At 34.9% G+C, this 20,977-nt stretch overlaps 1 pseudogene; it reads right to left on the bottom strand.

Annotated features, from left to right (window-relative positions):
- Window positions 1–1,755: 1,755 nt before the first annotated feature.
- Window positions 1,756–20,977, bottom strand: part of LOC149528770 (UDP-glycosyltransferase 79A2-like) — an 84,065-nt pseudogene continuing 64,843 nt past the window's right edge.

Below are 20,977 nucleotides of genomic sequence, written 5' to 3'. Positions count from 1 at the left end.
TACTTCAATAAGACGTTAGATCATAGGGTTAGTATATGAAATATGTCAAAATAAAGCACATAAACCCAATCAAGTTGCCATATTGTTCTCTAGGTAAGGAATGAGTATGTAAATGGAATTAATTGTTCTCAGAATTAAGAGCAAATTAGTGACAATGACACCCCTAAAATAAGAGATTCAAGCTACCATGAATGGAAGATTCAAATTTAGAATTGAAATGAAATTAAGCTAGCATGAAGTACAACCAAGCTAAGAAACTAAGCAAAGTTAAGATAGAAATGAATTAGAATTGAAATTAAATGCTAGAAATGAAAGAATGCTAGAAATAGAATTGAAAGATAGAATGCCTAATCTGACATGGTTTCTTTGCTCTAGAGTTTCTTTCATTAGCTCTTAGAATGCCTTCTATTTATAGATTTTTGGAAGGGCTTGGTGTAAAATTTAGAATTTACCATGGTGAAAGTAAAAATGGGTTAAAAATAATTTTAAGGAAATATTCTTTGATTTAAAAATTGATAAGTGGAGGTTTTATTCAAAATGAAGACTCCATTTTGAAGAGAATAATGAGCAATTTTAATAAAATAATGATTTATAAATCCAATTTGAATAAAGAAATGATTTAAATCCAATTTGAGTAAACAATGAATATCTTTGAATTCCACCTTAAATAAATATCCATTATGGAATATAGAATGAATATCCTTGAATTTTACTTTGAATAAAATATTCATTTTGGAATAAACAATGGATATCCTTGAATCACACTTTTGAATAAAATTTTCATTTATGGTAATGGATCCCTTTTCAAATATAAAATCAATATTTAAGGATAATTGCTTATTTAATTTTATTTCAAATGTTCATGTGTATATTTTCAAATGGGTTCAAATAGTTGATTTATTCCATTTTGTTATCCTTATCATGAGATATAATATTGTATTTCAGAATTGACCAATTTTGATTGATTACTTTTAGAAACCCAAAAGACCATTTTTGTTAGATTTAATTAAGTTAATATTAATTTTGAAGATGTCTCTTCTTATATTATGATTAAATACATCTTTTTCAAATTGTTGTTTTATAATACACTCTAAGATATATTATCATTAAATGTATTCATTCAAGATATTCTTTTATAATATAAAATTTAAGATATCTAAAAAAATTAATTTTATATTATTAATATAAGTACTTTAAATTTTATATTTATCTTTTATTTAATTTTTATATTCTATATATAAAAATATGTGAAATAATTATATCGAAAATGTTTCAATTGGTGAATGTAAGACTACACACCGAAAAGGTCACAAGGAATAGAACCAATGAAGGGAATGCAAATGGAATCTGTTGAATACAGAAAGTTGAAACTGAGGACACGTGGATACGTTGGGTTAAGTGGTCCCCACTGGAGGGCACTAAGCTGGGCCAATATCTAAAACAACGACTACTGTACAAAGCTGGAAAAAAGACGTGCCGACCTTGCTAATTTTTGTTCAATGCGAAAACCAAACTCCAAAGAACAATCACACTGAAAAATATCTGAATAAAGCCTAGAAAGTATAATCATGATTTACACTTGTAATTTCATATGTGAAACAATACAAATGTCTGAACAACAACAACGATAATATTTCGGATGAAATGAATACCTTCAAGAACTTAAAAGATATAGTATCCAACTAATTGATACAAGCGTAAATGTTTATGCTATCACACGATTTGATCACTGCAGTGCTGGTACTAGTGAAATGCCTATTTGGAGGGCGCCTTTTGTTTGATGAGAGAAACGAAATTCTGGACGTTTGAGCGATAGATTTCGCAATTGTTTCTGGTCAATACTCCACCAATTTCTTGAACGCGAGATCTGATCTGTCTCCCTTCCTCTTCCACCATTAATGTCCGAATCGCTTTACCGACATCCTCCTTGGAAAGAGAACCATCCTCCTCCTTCCTCCTGACCTCCACCCTCAACTTGAGTTCGTGGACAATGAGCTTAGCATTTATGCCTTGATCGTGCTCCAATGGACGACCTACAAAGGGTACCCCAAACCTCAATCCTTCACTCACCGATGTCCATCTGCAATGACTGAGGAACGCTCCCGTAGAAGCATGGGCCAGAATATATGTGCAACTGGGGCGCCCACTCCGTCACCAAGAGCCCCCTTCCTTGCGTGCGCTCAACAAAGCCGTGGGGGAACTCATCGGCCGTCTGGTGGAGAAGAATAAGCAGAAATGAAAGCGTGCTGTCTTCTAAGCCCAGCGCCAAGGCAGCCAGATCTTGTTTCGTGAGAATGCATTCGCTGCCGAAGGAGACCACCACTGTGAAATTCACAGCCTTAGCAGGAAAAGAGGAAAAAACACATATCTCTGCAAATAGAAAAACAGAACTTACAATATTGAACAGAGCAGAGAAATCAAAGGTTGCAACTTTTTTCATTTACAGCAGTTATCATAATTATATGAACTGAATGACAAAATTGCTTCCCCTACATATGCAGCAGACTAATCTAAACTGGCAGTTAAAAACAGTGAATCAGCATTTGTCAACTTTGTGTTGAAACAACACCCACTGCATATGATAGATCTGGATGACAATGAGTGAGATATAGACGGCTTCCCACAATCTGGCGATAGAGTGTGCAATCAGCCAATGGTGTATCTTTTCGATCTTCCAACTTGACCCCGGATAGAAAAGGTGTGGGTGCTGATTTACAATCATTCATGTGAAATTGAACCAAGAGATCTCTTGCATACTTGGCTTGAGCAACTATGATACGTGATTCATTCTGATTGATTTCAAGATCAAGAAAGAAATTGAGAAGGCCCATGTCTGTCATAGCAAAGGTATCATGCAAAGCTACCTTGGTTGCCGCAATTGTTGAGCATGAATCACTTGTGATTAGTAGATCATCTACATAGAGTACTATGAGCAACAAAGAGTCAAATGTTCTCAACATATAAACATTTGGATCAGATTTACATCTCACAAATTTTTGATTTACATCTCACAAATTTTTGAGACAGAAGATAAGAATCCATTTTAGCATACCAAGCACGAGGTGCCTGCTTGAGGACATAGAGTGATTTCTTGAGCTTACATACTAGTGATGAATTAAGTACTTACCCTTGTGGCTGCTCCATGTAGATCTCCTCCTTTAGATCACCATGAAGGAAAGCATTCTTCACATCCATGTGATGAATCTTCCACTATTTTGATGCTGCAATAGCTAGAGCCAATCGTATGGAATTCATTTTTGCCACAAGAGAAAAAGACTCATCATAATCAATGCCTTGAACTTGTTGAAAAACTTTGGCTACCAACCTTGCTTTCTATCTACTCACTTGACCATTTGCTAGTTTCTTTGTTCAATAGATCCACTTGCACTTGACAATTTTATGATTGGTTGGAAGTGGAACCAACTCCCAAGTTTGGTTTGCAATAAGAGAATTGTACTCATTGTCCATGGCAGCTTCCCAATGAGGATTCCCTATAGCTTCTACATAAGTTTGAGGATCTGAAACTTGAAGAAGATAAGCATGCATGGGAATAATGGAATCAATAGCTGAAAATGCATGAGAAGCAACATATATATCAGCCAAGCTCTGTGGTTTTTGTCTCCTCATAGGAGATGCTAAATTATCACTAGAATCCCAATTGAGACATGCATCTTCATGTTCACGTTCATCAAATTCAGATGAATCTAAAATTAGATTTGTGGTATCTCCATCATCTTCAAGATCTGTGAAAGGAGGAAGCACAGAAGTGGTAGCATGTTGCATTTGAGATGCTAGCATGGAACTTTCATCAAAATATACTCTCCTCTCAATCAAGAGTTGTTCTGTAGAAAGATCCAACAATCTATAACCATTTACACCATCTAGATAACCAACAAAGATACATTCCTTTCTTTGAGGCTCCAAAGCCTTCCTTTTATCAGTAGGAATGTGAGAACATGCATGAGATCCAAAAATATGAAAAATGAGTGACCACTAGTTGGATACCTCTCCATGCTTCAAAAAGAGTTTTTCCTTTAATAGATTTGTGAAAATATCTGTTTTAGATATAGGAAGTACAATTGATTGCTTCAAACAATAGTTTTGAGGGAAGTGACCTAGCATGCAACATGCAACTAGCCATCTCCTTTAATGATAGGTTCTTCCTTTCAACTACCCCATTCTATTGTGGAGTATACAAAACTATGTTCTACAACTATATTCCTGCTTCAATTTTGGAAATCATTGTTGGCATACTCCCCCCATTATCTATGGAAAGGATCTTAACCAATTTTTCAGATTGTTTTTCTGCACGGGCTTTGAAAAGCTTGAGATTCTCAAACACTTCACACTTGTATTTAAGAAAGTATATCCATGTGTACCTTGAGTAATCATCAATGAATGTAAGGACATGTCTATCTTTGCTCATGAAAGGCTTAGGAAAAGGACCCATTAAATCACTATGAACAAGCTTTGGAGGAGAAGAGGCTCTTCATGAGATTCCCTTGGGAAACTATTCTTCTAGATGTTTTCCAAGAGCACAACCTTCGCAAACTACATTAGAGAATTCCATGGTAGGCAAGCCTTTACCATTCCCTGATTGCTAAGTTGTTGCATGTATCTAAAATTCAAATGTCCAAATCTTTCATGCCAAATTCTACTTTCATCATTTGCATGTATTAGAAGTTAAGTAGAATCTAATTTTGCAACAAAATTAGAGAAAGTGTACAAATGAGATTGATGATTCACCTTACCAACAACAATTTTGGAGTTGTCTTGCATGTCATAGGTCATGACTAAATCTAATGTGAATTCAATTATCCTCCCAGTTCTAATATGTGTCATTTGATACATAGAAAGTAAATTTATAGAAAGTTTTGGGATATGCAAGACATTCTCAAAACTTCCAATTCCAAGCTCTACCTTCCCAATTCTAGTTGCTTCTATAGGAGATTCATCTCCCATGAGAATAGGAGAACTAAAATATGGTTTCAAAGGTGAAAGGGCATCTTTTGTCGCTGCCATGTGGTGTGAAGCTCCTAAATTTATGATCCATGCATTTGAGGAAGAATGAATAGCTATCAAGGCATGAGCATTACCTTTGGTTTCTGGTGCTTTTTCTTTCTGGTTCTTAGCACTCTCAGGAATAAATCCTCCAAGATTATGTTGTTGAAGTGTCTGTACCATGAGATAAATGGTCTTCTTCATGCATGATAATTCTAGATGATACCCATGGTTGTAATAGGTGCACTTTGATTTGCCCTTTGTGTCCTTTTCTTTCAAACTTTTAGACCCATCTAAATATTTTGGATTACCTTCCTTTCTTGGATCTAAATCCTTCTTCCATTTTCCTTTGGATTGTTGATTGGATTTAGAGTTATTCATTCTAGTTGTATGCATGATGAGTGCATGAGCTTTGAAATTCTTCAAGGTATCGGTTTTAATAAGCTTATCCTGCTCATGTATTAGAGACTCAATAAAGGCACTAAGTGTGGGCATCTTCTAATTTTCTCTTGTTGTGAGTCTAATTGTGTGGAAAGAAGAAACAAATACTACATATTCTAGACCCAATTTTCATAGAACGGTAAGAACTTACTTTCTTCATTGGACTTATCAATACCACATCCTTTTAGTTGAAGCAACAAAGCTTTGAACTTTGTGAAGCAATCTTGGATATTGTAAAAATTCCTTGGATCTAATGAGATGAGCTCACTTTCAAGGATATGACCTCGCATTTTTTCTTGCTTTCCAAATAAGGTTTTCAAGGTATCCAAAACTTCACTAGGAGTTGTGCATGCCTCAACATGGAACAATAATTCTTAAGATATCGACAAGCATAATAGACCAAATGCTTCATCCATACAGTTGAAGTATTTATATTTCTCTATGACTGAATTGGGATCAACCTCTTTATTCTTAACTATTCGATAGAGACCTTTACTTCAGAGTTGAAGTAAAATTTTAGGGTTCTAATCAAAGTAGTTGTATGGTGTGAGAATAATAGAAGCTAGAGATTCCATTTTCAGTTCTAATTTTCTATACTTGCAATAGAGAAGATTATATTTTTCCTTTCACATGAATAAGCTCTGATACCATGTGAAATTAATAGCCTTAGTAGGAAAGAGGAAAAAACATATTTCTTTGCAAATAAAAAAGAAGAACTTATAATTTGAATAGAGCAGAGAAATAAAAAATTAGAGCTTTTTCATTTACAACAGTTATCATAATTAAATGAATTGAATAAAAAAATTCCTTCCCCTACATACATAGAAGACTAATCTAAATTGGAAGTTAAAAATGGTGAATTAGCATTTGTCAACTTTGCATTAGCCATGTCTATTTGCACATAACTTATAGCTTCAGTTTAGGTGGAGTTGGAGTTAATAACTGCTAGAGTTGGTATTAATAACCATTAACAACCAAAACAGAATAGGCTTTCTACAAATGAAGCCATGCCAATCAATGATCATTTTTTGGTGGTGGCATTAGATTAGGCATTTGAAGCCCAATAGGGAGCAGAGGCCTAACAGTGGTTGTTTCTAAATATTGCAAGTATTTGCCTTCTAATTCTACACACGAATTGAAGGCTACAATCTAGCTACCCTGAAAACACATGCTCCACCACTCTGCCATGCTAGTCTACCCTTCCATCTTCATGAATACATAAATCTTCTTTTAGGCATCAAATGGTGCAAAGTGGATGTGCCCTAAGGAGAAATTGGGTGATAGCATCATCAGAGTTGTGATTATGATGCGCTCATTTGATATCATGGGAGCTTCATGGTCAAGAAAAAAGCTTGCACATGCGGGGGATGTGATGACAAAAAATATGGTGGGAATGCCTAGTTTGGAAGGCATGGGAGAAGCTGAGTATTGCATCATGTCGTGGATTACAAAATCCAGTGAAATTATTTTTAGTGGGGCCTTGAATGGTTTCTCCCACTCATCCATTTCTTTAATGAGAAGTTGAAATGTTCCTCCTCAATTCAAATTTGCAGTTGACTCAACGCTTGTGGGTAGTCCATCTATGGAGGGTAGTGGAAGCTCCAGTAGACCGATCTCTGGCATGGGTTGTAGCTATTGCTTAATCCATTTGATACTAAGGGGAGTGGAGAGCAAGAAAATCTTAAGACTATGAGCAACCAACTTATTGGTGAGCTCTAAGTAGGCTTTGATGTGGCTTTTAAAAAGCCAAGGAACCATCATAACATGGAGTTGGTACATCACTCCTTTCATACTACTGAAATGAGGTTTCTAGTTTTCTATTCAAGGCTGTCAAGAATGATTATGAACTCCACAAGCTACCACTTAGTGCATAGCTTTCTGCCTGATAGTTCCACCTTTCTTTGGTGTGGCAATCAAAGTGCTATGCACATTTCCTACAACCCAGTTGAGCATTAGCAGACCAAGCACATTGAGCTTCATATGCACATCATCATGCATTTGATTTAGGATGGCTCTCTTATCTTGGAGTATATTCCCATTATTGAACATGTTGCAAACATATTTACTAAACCTTTTACATCCCTGTGGTATCTTCAACTATGCTCTATGCTTGGGGTGAAGGACGTTGTCCTTGGGAGGTCTCAATGATGAGTCCTTCCTTCCTTCTTTTGTTTTTAGCATTCTTCTATCTCCTTTTGGAGTAGGGTTTCTCCTATGTGGTTTTCCTTATTTCTCTATTTTTTACACATTTGGTTATGTTGGATACTCCAACAAGCTTTTTTTTCAAGACCCATTTATGCTTTCAACATTATAGTTTCCTTTCTTTTCCTTGCATTTTTTGTACCTACATTGTTTCTCATCTTAATGGAGGGTGTTAGAGCAAAGGATTAATTTAATTTCAATTATTAAATTACCTTTACTCACTACTAAGATCTCAATTTATGGACATGCATTCTTATTTAATAATTAAATATTAATTATTAAATGTCATTTATCTCGTAGGGTTTCTCTTTTAGGTTTTTCAATCTCCTTCTTTAAGGATTGATCCATTGTATAATTTTACTTATTCTCTTAGTCTAATAATATATTCTTGCATATTTCAAAGTCAAACCCTTTCCTTCTCTTGTCTTTTTCTTCTTTGTGCCAGGTTCTTGCATGTAGGTGTTCTACTGGATCTATTCATTTTTTCTCATCAAATCCTTCACATATAATGTGTTAATTATATCTTATCAGTTGTAATTATTTTTCTATTTAATTTTCACTGCCTAGGCTCTAATTTATTTATTTACATTTCAATCCTAGAGGTATGACACATCCATTGGAACTAAGAGAGCTAGAAGTCTCCAAAAATAGAAACAAAATTTAATGGAGAGCAATAGTATAATGAAACATACATGAAAAAGTAAAATCTTTTCCCCTTTCACTAGCTGAACTATTTTCCAAGCGAAGTTTCCATCTGAATTCTAAATAGATTTAGATCATAGTTCAATGCACAATCATAAAAATTAGAGTCTAAAAATAAACTAGAACTTTTACCACATTCTTTCCAAAAAGATACAATTGAAACTTTACCATATATAATGTGTGACTTCCTAGAGAAAAGAACCCAAACTTTATGGTTGCATTCAATGTGTAACATCTTTTCAAAAACTCTATTTGTGACTAATTGAATAGTTTGATTGGTTAGTGCCAAGGGTTATTTTGGGCTAGAAGTAGTAATTTGTTAATTGTAGGCTAACATAACACCAGGAATTTTTTTATGTTAGGATCAAAGAAATCTAATGCTATACTATATAGCCATTATGTCCATATATCCCTTTTCATATTTCAAATCACTTTTTACAAGTCATCATTAAAGAATGGACCAAAATTGTAAATATTATATTACTTTACTAAAATTTAAATATTATATTCTATATTTAAATCTAGCATTCCATATTATATTGATGCATCATGAAAGTTCACTTGGGTAGTCCATGCAAAGCAATTGAAAAGATGTTACTAAGCACACACTGCCCATGTGAACTTTTATGATGTCACAATTGGTTTGTGAGCTCTATTTACACTAAGAGACTTCCATGTGTATTATAGGTGTGGATATATTTGAAGTTGGGAAGGTTATCTTTACTTTTGTGAACTTGTTGATTGTGTGGTAATTTATAAGTTGTCAACACCAATCATCCAATTCCTCAACAACATATCTCGCCATGGAACATTTTGATCTCAAGATGGACTCATGTCTTGATTGGAATTGGGTATTGAAATGAAATAGAACAAGAAATGTATATTGTAGTGTGATCTAGATTGAGATTAATGAATGATGTATTAGAATACTCAAGATTATAACCTTATAGGTATTGATGGCCAAGACCCATTCCTTCTATCTTATATACTAGAGGCTAATGGACCCATATCAAAGCTCCTCCAGTTTTTTAAAATTCTTCCATTAGTCTCTACTTTTTTTAGATCCAAGTCACTCTTCAAAGTGCACTAGAAAGACATTTAAATCATTGAAGATCTCTATGCAAAAGAGCAGTTGTATCCATGCAGGAAAATGACCCTGCATAACAACAAAATAGATGTAGCAGTTTCTCTCAAAATAAAAGGTTTAAATTTTAAAAAAGTCTTAGTTAATTATGTCCATAATTAGATAGTCACACTGTGTTATTACATGAATGATTTTCTAGACAAGTTCTTTGATTAGGCCTCATTTGTATTTAAATTACTATATGACACTTGCTTGTGATTTTTTAAATTTTTTTAAAAAGTAATTGTAATGGTTTTGTATCTAGCTAAAATTTTATTTAATTTTATATTTTTTATAATAAAATGATTCAAATTTAATAATATATTAATAAGTAGTTTAATTTAATATTTTACTTGATTCATAATTTGATTTTTATTAGTATGGTGAAAAATTAAGGAAGATTTAGTTTAAAAGAATAATGCATAATTATGTATGGATATACAAAATCAATTGTATTTACCATCCACATTGATCAAGTTTTGGTTTTAGTCATGTTTTTCTTCTTATAAATAGACAGATTAGTTGAGGTCAATCTATAATTGTTGCTTCTTATGGAAAAATTTTACTTCTTTCTTATGGTAATAAAACAATACCTTCCTCTAATTTGAGTTTTTAGTTTTATATTCACATCCGTTCATTATTATTGTTAAGATTATTTATTATTATTGTTAAGATTATTTATTAATATGTATTAATCAAGTCCTCCCAATGAGAAGCTCTCAATTTACCGATGTGTTAGAGGCTCTTGCCTATCTTATAATTACTATTATTTCATAAAATAATTTAAAATTAAATAAGAAATAATTTTATTATAATCAAAAAATTAAAATTTACAAAATATTATAAGTTTTTAAACATTTGTTGGCTATGTTTTATTTTTATATCTAATATGACACGTAATTTGGAATTTTAAAAATATCTATTTATACAATTATTGAAAATCTTTTTAAATATTTAAAGATTAAATCAAAGATTAGCATCACTAAGAAAATGTTTATTTTCAGAAAAATAATTAAGTTTTCATTGTATTAGTTACATAACAGACTTGAGATATGACTGTTATTTATCGAATATTATGCATATATAACTATTGTTAGGCATTCAAAAGGCAAATTTTGTTAGATTTAAATATGTCAATATTAGGTCTAAAGAAGTCTTGTTTATCTTATAATTATATAAATCTTTTTCAAATTGTTCTTTTATAATACAATATCCAAGATATATTATAATTATATATATTCATTCAAAATATTCTTTTATAATATTTACAAAATTTAATTTTATATTATTTCTAGAATAATATAAGTACTTAGAATCTTTAAATTTTATATATGAAAATATAAAGAATAATTATGTAGAAAATGCTTGACTCGAAGAATCTGAGAGTACAGACTGAAAAGGCCCTGAGGAATAAAAACCAATGAACAATGTAAAGTTGACCAAAATGCAAACACAATATGTTGAATACAAAACGTTGAGTCTAAAGACACATGGATAAGTTGGGTTAACTAGTCCCCCCTAGAGGGCACCAAACCAAGCTAATCTAAAACAATGACTACTATGCACAGGTGGAAAAAAGACGTGCCTTTAACAGGACCTTAAACATGTAAATTTTGTTCAATATGAAAACAAAACTTTAAAGAACAATCAGACTGAAAAATATCTAAACAAAGCCTAAAATGTATAATCAAGATTTACAGTTGTAATTTAATATGTGAAACAATACAAATGTCTAAAAAATAACAATGATGATAGTTCAGATGAAATGAACATCATTAAGAACTTAAAACATGTAGTATCCAACTAATTGATACAAGTGTAAATGTTTATGCTATCACATAATTTGATCACTATAGTGCTAGTACTAGTGAAATGCCTATTTGGAAGGCACCTTCTGTTTGATGAGAGATACAAAATTTTGGACATTTGAGTAATAGATTTCGTAATTATTTCTAGTCAATACTCCACCAATTTCTTAAACGTGATATCTAATCTATCTCCCTTCCTCTTCCACTGTTAATGTCTAAAGAGCTTTATCGACATCCTCCTTGGAAAAAGAACCATCCTACTTCATCTTGAGCTCCACCCCCAACTTGAATTTGTGGACAATGAGCTTAGCATTTATGCCTTGATCATGCTGCAATTGAAGACCTATAAAGGGTACCCCAAACCTCAATCCTTCACTCACTAATGTCCACCTGCAATGAATGAGGAATGCTCTCATAGAAGAATGGGCCAAAATGTGTGACTGGAGTTCCCACTCCATCACCAAGAGCCCCCTTCCTTGTGTGCACTCCAAAAAGCTGTGGAGGAACTCATCGGTCATCTGGTGTAGAAGAATAAGCAAAAATGGAAGCCCACTATCTTCTAAGCCCAGTGCCAAGGTAGCCAAATCTTGTTTTGTGAGAATGGATTCGTTGCCAAAGGAGGCCACTAGAATAGAATAGGGTTTTTGCAAGTCAAGCCATGCCAAGCAATGGTCATCTATTGAAGGTGGCATCAGTTTGGGTATCTAAAGTCCCACAGGGATCATGGGCCTACTAGTGGTTGTTTCTAAATATTGCGAGTATTTTCCTTCTAATTCTATGCATGAATTGAAGGCTACAATCCAACTACCCTAAAAACATACTTTTGTTAGCCTTTTCCTTTACAAAAGGGTGATGAAAGCTTATGCTTTTTACCCCATGAAATGCATTGAAAGGGGCCATAGGTTAACCTATGACCACATTTGATGCATTAGAACCAACCAAATAGGTCCATAGGGGACCTAGGGCCTCTAGGGATATATGATGTTATGAAATGCATTAAAAGGGTTCATAGGTTAACCTATGATCATTTTTGATGAACTTGAACCAACCAAATGGGCCTCCAGGGGTCGTAGGGCCCATAAGGAAAAATATTGTCATGAAATGCATCGAAAAGGTTCATAGGTTAATCTATGACCCCTTCCAATGCATTCAGACCAACCATATGGATCCCTGGCGATCCTAGGGTCCCTAAGGACATATGTTCTCATAAAATACATCAATTTGATGCATTGGAACTAGCCAAATAGGTCCCTAGGGATCCAAGGTCACCTAGGGACATATGTTGTTATGAAATGTGTCGAAAGGGATTATAGGTTAACCTATGACCCCTTTCGATGCACTAGAACCAACCAAATAGATCACTAGGGGTCCTAGGACCCCTGGGGACATATCTTGTCATGAAATTGGTCAAAAGGGGTCATAGGTTATTCTATGACACCTTTCTATGCACTAGAACCAACCAAATGGGTCTTTAGAGGTCCTAGGGCACCAAGGGACACATGTTGTCATGAAAGGCATCGATAAGAGTCATAGGTTAATCTATGACCTTATTTGAGACACCTGAACCAACCAAACTAGTCCCTAGGGGTCATAGGGCCTCTAGGGACATATGTTGTCATGAAATGCATCAAAAGGGGTCATAGGTTAAACTTTTTATGCATTTGAACCAACCAAATGGGTCCCTAAGGTCCTAGGGCCTTTACAGACATATGTTGTCATGAAATGCATCAAAATGGGTCATAGGCTAACCTATGAAGCATTTCAATGCATTCAAACCAACCAAATAGGTCCCTAGGGGTCCTAGGGCCCCTACGAAGATATGTTGTCATGAAATGTGTCAAAAGGGGTCATATGTTAACCTATGACCCCTTTCAATGCATTGCAACCAACCAAATGGGTTGTTAGGGGTCCTAGGGCCCTTAGAGACATATTTTATCACAAATTACATCAAAAGGGGTCATAGGTTAACCTATGACCCCTTTTGAAGCATTTGAACCAACCAAATGACTCCCTAGGGATCCTAGGGCCCTTAGAGACATTTTGTCATGAAATGCATGGAATATTCAAACCAACCAAATTGATCCCTAGGGGTTATAGGGTCCCTAGGGACATATGTTGTCATGAAATGCATTGAAAGGCGTCATAGGTTAACCTATGAACACTTTCTATGTCCCTTAGGATTCTAGGGCCCCTAAGAACATATGTTTTCATAAAATGCATTGAAAGGGGTAATAGGTTAACCTATGACCCCTTTTAACACATGAGCCAACCAAACATGTTCGTAGGAGTCCTACAGCCCATCGGGGCATACATTGTCATGAAATGTATTGAAAATGGTCAGTATCATAGGTTAACCTATGACCCCTTTAGGGACATATGTTGTCATAAAATGAGTTGAAATGGGTCATAGGTTAAACTATGACCCCTTTCAGCTCATTTCATGACAACATATGTCCCTAAGGGCCCTGGGAACCCATTTGAACCAACCAAATGGGTCACTAGGGGTCTTAAGGCCCATAGGGACATATGCTGCCATGAAAATTGTCAAAAGTGGTCATAGGTTAACCTATGACTCCTTTTGACCCATTCAAACCAACCAAATGGATCCATATTGGTCTTAGGCCACTAAAGACATATGTTGTCATTAAATAAATTGAAAGGGGTCATAGGTTAACCTATGAACCCTTTCAATCCATTTGAACCAACCAAATACGTCTTTAGGATTCATAGAGCCCCTAGGGACATATATTTCCACAAAATGCACTAAAAAGGGTCATAAGTTAACCTATGACCCCTTTTGACATCCCTATGGGTCATAGGGCCACTATGGACATATGTTGTCATGAAATGCATTGAAAGGGGTCATTAACCTATGATCCCTTAACTTATGACCCCTTTTGACACATTTCATGACAACATATGTCCTTGAGGGCCCTAGGGACCCATTCAAACTAACCAAATGGATCTCTAGGGGTCACAGGGATGCTAGAGACATATGCTATCATGAAATGCATTGAAATGGGTCATAAGTTAACCTATGAGCACTTTTAACACATTCAAACCAACCAAATAGGTCTCTAGGTGTCCTAGGGCCCCCAGTGATATATTTTGTCATGAAATGTGTTGAAAGGGATCACATGTTAACTTATGACCCCTTTCAATGTCCATAGTGGTTTTAGGGCCCCTAGGGACATGTGTGATCATGAAATGTGTTGAAAGGGGTCATAGATTTACCTATGACCTCTTTTGATGCATTCGAACCAACCAAATAGGTTTCCTGGGGTCCTAGGGTAACTAGCGACATATTTTGTCATGAAATACAACAAAAAGGGTCATAGGTTATTTTGACACATTGGAACCAACCAAATGGGTCCCTGGGGGTCTTAGCACCTCTAGGACATATGTTGTCATGAAATGCATTAAAATGGGTCATACGTTAACCTATGGCACTTTTCAACAAATTAGAACAAACCAAATAGGTCATTAGTGGTCTTAGGGCCCTCAAGTACATATGTTGTCATAAAATGCATCGAAAGTGGTCATAGGTTAACCAATGACCTCTTTCAACACATTTGAACCAACCAAATGGATCCCTAGGGGTCTTAGGGCCCCTAGAGATAGATATTGTCATGAAATGTGTCAAAAGGGGTCATAGGTTAACCTACACCCCTTTCGCTGCATTTGAACCAACCGAATGGGTCCCTAGGGACATATGTTGTCATGAAATGAATCAAAAGGAGTCATAGGTTAACTTACAACCTCTTTCAATGCATTCAGACTAACCAAATATGTTGTTAGGGGTCCTAGGGCCCCAAGGGAGATCTATTTTCATGAAATGGATTGAAAGGGGTCATAGGTTAACCTATGACCCCTTTTGATGAATTGGAAAAAACCAAATAGGTCCCTAGGGGTCCTAGGACCCCTAAGGACATATGTTGTCATGAAATGCATCAAAAGTGGTCATAAGTTAACCTACAACTCCTTTCGATGCATTTCAACTAACCAAATGGGTCCCTAGAAGTCCCAGGGCCCATAGGGACATATGATTTCATGAAATGAATCGAAAGGAGTCATAGGTTAACTTACAACCTCTTTCAATGCATTCAAACTAACCAAATATGTCTTTAGGGGTCCCAGGGCCCCTAGGGACATATATTGTGATGAAATGCATCGAAAGGGGTCATAGGTTAACCTATGACTAACCTATGACCCCTTTCGATGTATTGGAACCAATCAAATAGGTCCCTAGGTGTCATAGGTCCCCTATGAACATATGTTGTCATGAAATGTTACCAACTAGGTTCCTAGTTGTGCTAGGGCTCCTAGGGACATTTTTTGTGATGAAATGTATTGAAAGGGTTCATAGTTTAACCTATGACCCCTTTTAACACATTCAAACCAACCAAATAGGTCCCTAGGGGTTCATGAAATGTATCAAAAGGGGTCATACATTAACCTATGATCCATTTCAATGCATTCGAACCTACCAAATTAGTCCCTAAGGGTTCTAGGGCTTCTAGCGACATATGTTGTCATGAACCATGTCAAAAGGGATCATAGGTTAACCTATGGCCCCTTTTGATGCATTTGAACCAACATAATGGGACCAAATACATTGAAAGGGGTCATAGGATAACCTATGACCCCTCTCAATGCATTATAACCAACCAAATGGGTTCCCATTGTTTTAAGGTCCCTAGGAAATATGCTATCATTAAATGCATCAAAAGGAGTCATAAGTTAACTTATGACCCTTTTTGATGCATTTGAACCAACCAAATGGGTCTGTAGGGATCCTAGGGCCCCTAGGGACATATGTTGTCATTGAATGCATCAAAAGGGGTCATAGGTTAACTTATGACCCCTTTCAACATTGCTAGGGCCCCTAGGGACATATGTCGTCATGAAATGCTTTGAAAGGGGTCATAGGTTAACCTATGACCCCTATCAACATCCCTAGGGGCCTTGGGGACTCTAGTGATATATGTTGTCATGTAACGCATCAAAAGGGGTCATAGGTTAACTATGACCCCTTTCGACGCATTCAAACTAACCAAATAGGTCCCTATATATATATAGGTCATTATAATAATAATAATAATATATATTACTATGTTATATTTAATAATAATAGTAAAAATCATAATAATATAATATTATAATCATATATATATTAATATATTATATTTATAAGTCATAATAATAATAATAATAATAATAATAATAGTAATAATATATTATTATATTATATTTAATATTAGTAAAGCATAATAAATAATCATATAATAATCAAATTTGTTCACATTGCCCACACATTCCAAATTTTGACTTCCCTCCAAAATTTGGGCATCCGTTTTGGGTACCCCATATCAAATTGGGTATCTAATTTGGGATCAGATACCCGATATGGGATCGAGTGCCCAAAATATTGGAATTCTTTTTCCAACGTATTCGCTATCACTGGAGACCTGACAATCCCAATTTTTTTGGGTGATTTTCATAGATTTGTAGAAAACTGATTTTTTGGGGCCTATAGGATCAAAAAATGTTCTAATGTATCATTAGGTCTTTGGTATTGTTTTCTAAATGGCAAGTAGTAGTCATTGAAAGCCTAAATGCAAAAGGAAGGTATCAAATGAAGACATTGCAGCATATAGGGAAAGGGACAAGGTAAATCATCGAAGGAAGAGACAAGGTATATTAAATGTGAGTCAAGTTGACAATGTATTGATCGAAGGTTAAATCATAGAGTTAGATAATAAATATGTGTAGTTGGGGAATGAAAATGTACCAATTGATAATGATAATGCCATGATTAAAAATTTAGAGAATCAAATTTTATTAGATCATAATGTAAATTGCATGATTGACCATGTCAAAAATGATAGTGCATAGGAATGTTACATATCTCCTAATTATGATCAACATGAAGGTTCTAGAAAACTAAAATGTTAGGATTAAACCTCAAATAGAAATAAAAATTCCATGCAAATATAAACAATATCAAAAAATAATAGATCACATAGAAAAGAACATAAGACACCAAGATTTAATGTGGTTTACCCAATCCCTGGGCTACATACACCAAACAACAAATTTGATATTCTTATGAACCAGTGATTACAACCTAATTATAATTTGTAATCAGTTACAACTCAATATTGCCTTAAGAATAAATTTTTACATCACTCACACTAAAACAATCCCTAACCCTAAGCCCTTTTATACAAGTATTTTTTCCACTTTAGAGTTACAACATGTCAGCCATAAATTAGCGAATACTAGCCAAACATTTTATGAAGTATGTACAATAATTCCCTGATCAGTCACCACAAACTAACAATCTCCCACTCAGGGACTGATCGGACTCAACACTAGACAACAACCTCCCACTTGAAGACTGATCTTGTAGCAATATCGCTACCACATAGGGCTTCTAGGAATTTAACTTCTGCCTTGACTCTACATTCATAAACATATCCACTGGATTGACATCTATATGTATCTGATCTAGTTTTAACTATCCATCATCCAAAATTGACTGAATAAAATGGTACTATAAGTGAATGTGTTTAGTCTTTCAATGTAGAGCTGAATTATTTACAAGATGAATGGCACTTCGGAAATCTATAAACAAATAATTATCCCTCTAAGGGTGTTCCAATTCTTTCAAAAAGAATTGAAGCCATATCATCTCCTTGCCTACCTCTGTAGCAACAACATACACTACCTCTATAGTGGATAAAGCATTAACCTTTTGTAACTTAGAAACCCAACTCACCGTTGCCCTACCAATAGTAAAGACATAACCTGTAGTACTCTGCCTAGTATCAATATCTCCTACCAAATCTGAGTCAACATTATTAGAAATCTTTTAGAATAACTGAGAGGGGGGGAATCAGTTATCCAAGGTACAATAATGTCCAATACAATTTTTTGTCAAATCCTTAATGGCATATAATTGAAATTATCATGAATGCAATTAAACATTAAACAATCATGAAAAGTAAACATGCATCACCACATAACACAAAGGATTTTGGTAACCTAGAAACCCTACCGGAATAAAAAGGTAAAACTAGGGTGGGGATGACACCCACAAAATAACTGTGCAATTAATTTCAACCACTTCTAATTATTTTCCCTGTTAAAGGCCTTCCCTGTTAAAGGCTTTACACACTGTCAGATGTGACCCTGTTAAAGAATTTCTACACTCTATTAGGAGTGTGCACTATTAGACGACTTAAGAACATTCAACTTAGAATTTCACCCTGTTAAAGGATTTACATAGAGCTGTTAGGCCCACCCAAGTCCATGGGATTTATAGTCACCTTCTCAAAAGAATCTTTTATCCCTCTCTAAGGATCTCATATCCTTCTTCTAAGGATCTCTTATCCTTCTCCTGGGGATCTTCTATCCTTTCCCTGAGGCTTATCCACCTAGTTGTTAAGCTAACCTAGCAATGTAGGATTTAAATATCTAATACAATGGTAAGAAAGTATTAGAAAGGTTTTGACCTAATAAAGATTGCAACTCTAACCTTACAAATTTCATATCACTCTTCAGTTGTTTTCTTTGCTTGGCTTTTCTTCCTTGCAGTGCTAACAGCTTGTCCACCCTTCAAGATCTGTCTCCTTAAGTTCTTTCAGTCATTATGCCAGTGCACTCTATGGTCACTTTGATAAACTCAGAGTCTTGATTCTCTGTGCTTACTTCTCATTGTGTCCTCTTCTTGACACTTCACACTAGCCCTCTCTTGGCTTCTTCACATGACCATACTTATGACCAACTCACTCTCTCTCCCCTTTGATCTCTAACCTGTGACTCCTTATAAAGAAGTTCTATTCTTCATTTCTTGCTCAAGTCTTCTCTCTCATCAACTTGAATTCATCTGAGAAAATGATATTGTTTTCCCTCCTAATTGTTTCTTCTAGAAACATTGTCAGTATTCGCCTTGAATTTGTTTGCATGGTTTACATAAAATTTTGTGACATCTACTCATCATCCTTATCATCCAACTAATTCACAAAATTCAATGTAACAAACTTATCTTTACTGATTTGGTGAATCTTTTGACTTAACAAATAATGTAGCAACTCGGCATCATTGGTTTACTAATGCTCGGCACCTTCTGTGTTACTCAACTTCTATAGGATTACTATGTTACTTGGCACTTGAAGGATTGTTGCATTACTCGACAACTGAAGGATTGTTACATTACTCAGCACCTATTAACTTCTTGTGTTACTCGACACCTGAAGGATCTTTCTCAGCACCTGAAGAATTGCTCAGCACACACTAAAGTTGAACTTGCTTGGCTTCAACTAAGAATTTGCTTGGCTCTCACAAATGAACTTAGTCAAGTTTACAAATGACTTAGTTAAGCCTTGCATCTTTGATGTGCCTTAGTGTGTCCATTCCCTATGTCTTAGAGTATGTCATCAATACACTATTTCATCAATAGCTTAGTTGATCCTTATACTTCATTACAACATCATAACTTCAACCTTTCTCTAGGTGCTCTAGTTACATCTTGTTGATTAACTCCTCCTTGTGAATCAACCAATTGATAGTATTTGGATCAATTAAGCAATTGTCATTCCTGTAGTTAGCAAGTTTGACATCAATGAAAAAATAATGATTGAAAACATTCTTTACCATTTCCATCATTCTTCATTCAAAGATCTTTTCAATCATTTCCAACAATCTCCCTCTTTGACATTGATGGCAAACCAAACTAATCAATTGATCAACTTAGTTACCACCAAAATTATATACCAAATAGAAAACTTGTTGTCATTACATATCTTCCTTTTTGTACCATGTCTCTCACTTTTGCTGATACAAACTGAATCCTTTGTTCAACTTCTCCCTCTTGACTGCTACATCCTTACTTTGTATTCTTGATCCTTCATAGCTGCTTGCTGATCAGTTTCTTATCTCTTTTGAATCTCCCTCTTTCATCTCTCTTTATTTGGTCTACTACTGATCTCATACATTCTCATACATCTCCCTCTTACCTTTTATTGATCAGTTTCTCATAAACCTCCCTCTTTAACATAAATGCCAAAGATGTAGCATCTTCAACATGCTAAATATAAGCTTTGCATTTCATGTTTTCTTCCTCTATCATCATGCTTGTGACTGATCTAAAATTTTTGTTCATGTTTTCATCCTCTGCATCATTCTTCTGATATTTCAATGATCTACTCTTATTGATGCAAGGTGTATGCATGAATATGCGGCCTATGCTAACACACACACTTCAACACGGTCATTATATGTGGATTCATCCGGGAATGAACATTGCATTGTTCATCTGAAAATCAGCCGGCAAGGTGACCTATTGCCTTCTATCTAAAGAGATTTTTCTTGTTAGATATCCTAAGATTTGAGGTGTTAAGAAACTAGACCCTCTAAGAACAAAGGATTTAAGAAATGAAATTAATCTATATGATTGTGCAAAGTAGTCTAGAATGAGAAATGCATTTTAATCTAAGAACAAGTAAAGGAAACTAGATTAATCATATGCATATTATACTAAATGAAATTAAGCTAATGATGCAAAAGTATGTATAATATGAGCAAATGTGAGTATGAATTTCAACAGCAATTCGATGCAAATTCCCAAAATTCATCCTCCCCAAATGAAGAGACAAGGGTCTCTTAAGTAGACTTTCTTGGAATCCATCAACAGTTG

Source organism: Cupressus sempervirens, chromosome 11 (assembly GCF_028749045.1).
Source record: "Cupressus sempervirens isolate cs-2001-9-10 chromosome 11, ASM2874904v1, whole genome shotgun sequence".
Taxonomy (NCBI): domain Eukaryota; kingdom Viridiplantae; phylum Streptophyta; class Pinopsida; order Cupressales; family Cupressaceae; genus Cupressus; species Cupressus sempervirens.
The sequence above is the reverse complement of the archived record's forward strand: the minus strand, read 5'-3'. Positions and strand labels throughout refer to the sequence as shown.